Genomic DNA, 7206 nt, shown 5'->3' with positions numbered 1-7206 from the left:
ATGCGTCGTCATCGAGCTGCGACCATTACGTCATCACTGGAGGAGTATCCTGCAGATGGTGTCCAGACGGACGCGTACGGGGCGCGTTTTGAAATCTTTCCACTGCCACTTATAACGCAAGGGAAGGAAGGAGGAAGAAGAAGTGGATGTTGCTTAATTGATTCAAGCAGCGGGAACGAAGGAATTAAATACAAATTGAAGGGGCGCACGGAATGCGGAAATGGCGGCGACGACAAACAAGGTTTCCGTAGGTGAACCTGCAGAAGGATCATTACCGGAGAGAGAGAGCGCCTGCGGCGAACAAGGCCGAGGGTGCGTCCGACTCCCAGGAGCCCAGCCGGCCCGAAGCTGTGGGACAACCGGCAATGCCGCTTGCAGCGAGCAGTTGGCGTCGGCTCGGCCGAAAGGCCGACCATCCACCCCTCAACTGGCTCCCGATTTAAGATGTGGCCTGTAGGGCAGTACTCCAGTAGCTAATGTGTTTCGTGTCTGCAGATTCATCACAAGCTACATTCATCATAAGCTTCTTCTTTTTTTTTCAAATCTGTAACGCATAAAAAATAAACTAATATAGTAATAAAAATACTCTATTTAATTTGCCTTATTAGGCTTACTGGTCAACTGCTCCAAATTTATAAATGCACAATCACTACCCTGGAGTATACATAATGTAAGTGTACAATTTGAAAAAAATAAACTTTTGATTACAAAAGTACTTTAATTACTCTTTATCCAAGCAAAAATATATTTAATCCTAGTACTTCAGTACTCGATAGAATTTTCAGTCGAGTATTCAAATACTAAAATACTCTATAGTTGCAGCCCTAGTGTATTCCTTAAAAGGAAGTCGTACAACCACATTTAATATATATATATATATATATATATTTTAAATGGGACTTTTTTTTCCTGGCCACTGGATTACCTGTTTCATTTTATTTATATATTTTTTGAAATTCATTTTCTGTGTGCTCTATGCAAAATTACTTTTATGAGCAAATTGAAAGAATATAATTGCCATTGTCAAGCAATTTCAATTTTAAGGAAATTTGCTATAATTGGGATAGATAGGTCTTTATAAATATATATGTTTTTTGTGTGGAAATTTTATGTATCAAAAGTAGTAATGGTATCCCTGCTTGGTATCGGTGAATACTGGATATTTGAGTATTGTATCAGTCTAAACAAAAGTGGTATCGAACATCCCTAATATTAAGGCTTAATGTTCCATTAATATAGCATTCTTCCATGCTTTTTTTATTTTATTTATCATTTTTTTCTGGAGAGCTCAGTATTGTTCATTCGGTAATTGCGGGACGCCCCGCACCCAGGCATCGGAGCGGAGCGGAGAGGGCACCCACGCCCACCCCACCTCCCGCCGCGTGGAGGGACGGAACACCGGGGGCAAAAGGGGAGATGGGGGCACCGGGGGACGCGCGGCACCCTCGAACCCCAGGCCCAGCGGGGAAAGGCCCCGGTCGTCACTCCAGCGTTCTTAGTGAAAGCTAACCCTGTTACTGAGTTCGCAGCTCGCCGACTGGCGAACTCTACCCCTACACCTTGAATGTGTGTGTGTGGTGCATTAAAATTGGGAGCAGGTGAGCCGGAGCAGAGGGAAATGATATCCTCATGCCTCCGATCCACCTGCCTCCCAGTCATGTCAGTGAGTGTATGTGGTGCATTAAAAAAAAAAAATAGGGTGGTGGCGCGGCAGGGACACGGACAGGGGATCGCAGCACTGCTCTATACTGCGGTCTACCCCAACCGATGCCCCACCCCCCAGTTGTGTGGTGCATTAAAATTGGAGAGGAGTTGTAGGGCGAAGACGGTGTCTCCACCCTACCCCACCCCCCCAAAGTGTGTTATGTGCCCTATATGTCTATAAACAAAGTGTATTGTGCAAAACTAGTGCAGTGAGTTAAGAGGAGCGACCAGCGGGGCCCCCCACAACTGGGCGGGGGTAGGAGGCTCACCCGCCCACCAAAACCCTACCCGGGACCCCGGCGGGCATATGTGTCCAGCCCGGCGGGGCGATAGGGTTCGCCCCCCGGATACTGGGGCCCGCCCGAGGTGCCAGGAGGTCCACCGGAGAGGGGCGGGCACAACACCAACCCACCCACCAGCCCGGCCCCCGGAGCCACGAGACCCGGTCCACGGCTGGAGCCCCCGGCCCAGAGGAGGGGGAGGAAAGCGGACATGGGAGGGAGAAGGAGACGACAAGAAAGGCGGTAATACCGCAGAGAGAGGGGGAGAGGAGGAGGAAGGGTGACGAGAGAGAAGGGACAAGGAGGACAGGCGGGGAGAGGCGAGGAGGGAGAGGCAGCAAGGGGGAGGAAGGGGGAGGGGAGAGCGAACCTTGGGGCACCCCGGTGGCCCCGAACCGCGTCGCCGGGCCCGGAGCGACGGACCGCGCATTCTTCCCTGCTTAACGTGTGAACCCTAAGCCTAAGTAAGACGTTTTGTTGAATATTTCCATTAAAAAATGTATGTTTAAACATCGATTCGGCCACACATCAAATCGATTCGAGAATTGTGCGCTGTAATATCGCAATATATTGTAGTAGCCATTGTCACCGCCAAGTAGCCTTTGTCACAGCCAAGTCATCGCCACAGCTAGCCAAGTCATCGCCACAGCTAGCCAAGTCATCGCCACAGCTAACCAAGTCATACTCGTCACAGCCAAGAAGCCATGGCCTCAGGCAAGGCAAGTCACTTCACAGCAAGTCAAGGCAAATCAGGTCCTGTCCAGTCATGGCAACCCGTCCAGTCATGGCAACCCGTCCAGTCAGGTCTCATCCAGTCATGGTTGTCTGCTCACCTATCTGTCTGCTATGGTTAATAAAATACCACTCATTGCACTTGATTCCTGTTTTCCTGCATTTGGGTCCACTCTCCCTCAACCACTCACGTTCCACCCTGACAACTACTCCATGTTGACTTTTAAAGCTTGAAATTGACAAATCCCAAATCACATTATTGGCATCTCGTCTTCATTCACAAGGTTCCGACTAATTACAAATACATTCGGCGCAGTTTCTATGCCGCTCCATCCAAAGATGTCTTTTACGTAAAACTCGTCCACTGTACTGTGCTGAAAAAATCAGTGTTGATCAAAGTCTGTCCTGCCAATTCTATTTTTTGCCGATCTCAATTTATTCTATAACGAACAGCATACACTTTCAATGTTCCATTAAAAAATATTTAATCATTCAACCCCTACATCGAATTCAACTGAACAGCACAGTCTATTGACTATTCCGAGTAAGAGATGTTCAATACCACTTTTTCAGACCAATGCCAGTACGAGTACTCAGCTTGTGTAGTCACCAATACTAATACAAAGTACCAATACATTAGTATCCCCCCCACACAGACACAAAATAAAAACAATCTAAAGAAAGCCCAATAAATCACAAGTTCACAACATAGCATTTTACCTTAAAATTGCATGAAATTAATGGCAATTTTCTCTTCTACTAATTTCTATTCCCAGATTGTAAAATGGCCAGAAGAGGCCACCGTTGCGAGTACTGAAATATTGAAATAAGGATACCTACTATTGGTACTCAGCCATCCCTAATTTTTACAATATTTAGAATCTACAATTGAATTTTTTAGGTTACTCCAACGTATCATTTGTTGTCTTTTATTACCTGTTTTGTAAAGCATGTAGTTTGCTTTTTACTATATAAAGTATTAATTCTTCAATTGATTGATTGAGCGGCTAACAAACATGGGCATGTGCTAAACATCACCTCCTAGCTTTGCACACAGTCGCCATGGCAACAATAGTCGCTCTCAAGATTGGCCTTTAGGGCAGGGTGAGCAGTGGTTCATTAGAATGTGACGAGACCGCCCCCTGAAAACAGGCTACGTTCATGAAGATGAATGATAGCATGATCTTTACCTGAAGTTGATGTTGAGTGCATGTCCTTCCTGGATATGGATGTGCACTCCATTCCATGTGTGGCTGCATTTGTATGTGTGTTACCTGCATTGTCCGTCCGCACATGTAGTATGTAATATGAGAGTGATAATTAACAGGCACCTCTGGCCCAATGCTTTGGTGACAGAGCGAGCGATCAGATGCTGAAGGAGAGCGAGAGGATCAAAGCATAGGTCTGTGGCCGGGGGCCCCCTCCGTGCTGAGATGAAATGTGGCGGCTGCAAACTTTAAAGACTTCCTGCCATTAGCTTGGACCTTTTCCCCTTGCAATCCAGCCCCGGAACACACAAATACACCCTCCAAAAATGCTGGCTGAGGGTGCGAGAGACACCTCCACCTGGGCCGCATTACACCGACAGAGAGGAAGTGTCTTTACTGTCCTGTTACTCACAAACGCATACACCTGACAGAGCCCGGGGCGCGATCTGACCGTCTCTTCGGGCAGTCGGCGCACGGAGGAAGCTCACCACAGGCTAACAAGGGAGGATCAAAAGGGAACATTACCATGCTTCCTCTCTTCCTCACAAGCAATAAGAGGCCTGCCAGCTGCCTGTCCTTGTTAAGCAGTGACAATAGGACATGCCCTGAGCCAAGGAAATGAATTATTTACTTCCGCTTCCACTTGTACTCTTGAAGGAAAAATGTGTAGGAGGGGGGGGGGGGGGTACATTTTCTTGTTTTTCCATTGAACTCACGGCTCTTGTATTACACGCATTCGCCTTGTTCTATTCCACAGCCTTAGATGTTAAACGCTCGGAATAATTCACTTCTCGGCTGTCGGCGGGGATATTTGTCCTCACCTGGCCGCCGTGGCGCACACGCACAAACCCAAGCGGGAAGTACGCAGACATGCAGAGGTGGCTGAAGTACACACTGCGTTATTAAGGAAAAGTACAAAAGGACACTGGTAAAAGTAGAAGTACTGGTACAACACAAGCGCAGGCCGAATAAAAATAGCTCTCTAGAGTACCGTACTTCATCAAATACATTCATAGGCAGTAGTGGAAGCGTCATTTCATTTTGCCAGCCCATCATTCCATCCATCATCGTTAGTTCGTCGTTATTTCAAGCCGAACCAAACTTTAATTGTCAGTCCGTCCACGCTAAATCACAGCACGTCAACGCTATTTTAAGACCATCAGTCCGCCATTGTTATTTTAACTTAAATTGCAGTTTGTCGTCTCTGAAATACAGTTTATCACCGCTATTTTAGGACCGACAGAACTTCTTCTTCTCCTCCCTCTACTACTACTTACTACATCACAATCATCCGCATTACAAACAGTGTATCTATGCCGGTAAATAACCATGCTATGTAGCGTCACAACTAAAACAAAGATATTCCATCAACCAGTCAATAAATAAATGAACAAAATATAAGATATCATGTGTAACCCAGAAGTTGAATTTTTAAAAGTCCATCAGTGGAGATAACACTGAAGGTACACAGTGGGTGTCGTGCTTGTTTGGCAAGCATACGCCTCCTAATTAATCTGATTAGAAAGAAACAATGAAATCCGCCATGAGGTTTCACATCTCATGAGCCCCGGGGGTGCGGCCCATCTTTTCTCTTGCTTCTGCTGCCCTCGCCCGAGACCTGACAGGAGCTGACACGTCCTCCGATGTACATGCGCGTGTGAAGCAAGCAACTTCTTTGCACAATTCAATGTGCCCTTGGTGAAGTGGCCTCCATCATTATTTCACCCCTCGCTCCCCAATCACTCTTTTTCCCTCATCAGGATTCCTCCTCGCGCTCATTCCTCCCGTCTCGTCTTGCTGCTCCTCCTCATTGTCTGCTTATCATTCGCTCTCCTCGCTGCTCTTAGCCGCCATAATGAGTAGCTTTGAAACAAGCGTGTAGGGGGGTAATAGTCACCTTGATAATGATGACTGGTGCACTGGTCTTGCCTGGGCTCACCTCATTCCTGTCTGAATGTTAATGTGTGGGGAACTTTTTCCAATTTCTTCTACCAATACTTGGAGGGCTGGCATAGGGCGACACTGTGGGCCTTGTGTGGGCTCCAGACAATCCGTCTCTACTGGTGGGGTGGTTGTGTAGCAAGAAAAAGGTAGGCGGGGGGGCACACATGAAAGTGCCTTCATTAGCGAGCCCAAAGACTCATATATTTCTCACAGGGCATAAAAGGCCATTGTAAAAACGCCCTCTGTTCCCTTTCAAACATAAAACGTGTCAGACGGTACAAAAGGATTCCAGTCGTCACAGAGAGCAAGGATCATTATTGAACAAGCCGGCGAGCGGCAAGAGTAGGAAGGAAGGAAAAAACAGGGGGGGGGCAATTTGAGGAGATCACGATTTAGAGGCCATGTCTGCACCAACATTTGAAAAAAAAATGACATTTTAGCTTTGTTTCTTTCTTAAATTGCTGTAAAATGGCTATTGCAGTTTTTGACTTTTATCAGTGTGCATATGTTTTTTTCCAATTGACTCTCCATGATTTGCCCCATCATTGTTAGCTCCTCCCATGTATTGTTTTGATGGTTAGTTTGTTCGGAATAGTCACTTTGCCTTTGTCCCAGAACAAAAATGCTACAGCGCTGTTGCCGTCTTGCATGAAACAGGAAGTAGCTCACTTTGGTTCAACCTCTACACCGAACTGAATCTCATTCTACTTATCATTGTGCCTTTTATGACAATGACTGGGACCTTAGACTTCCATTCGTAGCTTTGGCAAGAACATGATAGCTTCTAAATCACAGGTGTTAGTCTAGTCCTCAAGGGCCGGAGTCCTGCCTGTTTTTGAGGTTCCTCTACACCAGAGGTGGGCAATCTCGGTCCTCGAGGGCCGGAGTCCGGCAGGTTTTGGAGGTTTCTCAATTCCAACGCAAGCTGATTCCAATCAACAGGATCGTTATTGGGTTTATGCAGAGCTTGCTGATGAGCGGATCATATATCAGCTGTGTTGGAGGAGGGCAACATGCAAAACCTGCAGGACTTCGGCCCTCGATGCCCACCTTTGCTCTACACCAACACACCTGATTCAATGAGCTGGATCATTATCAGGCTCCTGCAGAGCTTGCTGATGAGCTTAAATTTGTATCAGCTGTGTTGAACGTGGGAAACCTAAAACATGCAGGACTCAGGCCCTCGAGGACCGGACTTTGACACTCTAAATGTATAAATGTATTTGAAAATGTCTAAATGTATTTGAAAGGGAAAAAAGAAGACACTGATTTTCATGAAGAAGTAGAGATAGTTTTGAAAGCAAGAAGATGCAAACCAGCAGTTGAAATCACCCTGG

This window comes from Vanacampus margaritifer, chromosome 15 (genome assembly GCF_051991255.1).
Source record: "Vanacampus margaritifer isolate UIUO_Vmar chromosome 15, RoL_Vmar_1.0, whole genome shotgun sequence".
Lineage (NCBI taxonomy): Eukaryota > Metazoa > Chordata > Actinopteri > Syngnathiformes > Syngnathidae > Vanacampus > Vanacampus margaritifer.
This window is presented reverse-complemented; position numbering follows the sequence as displayed.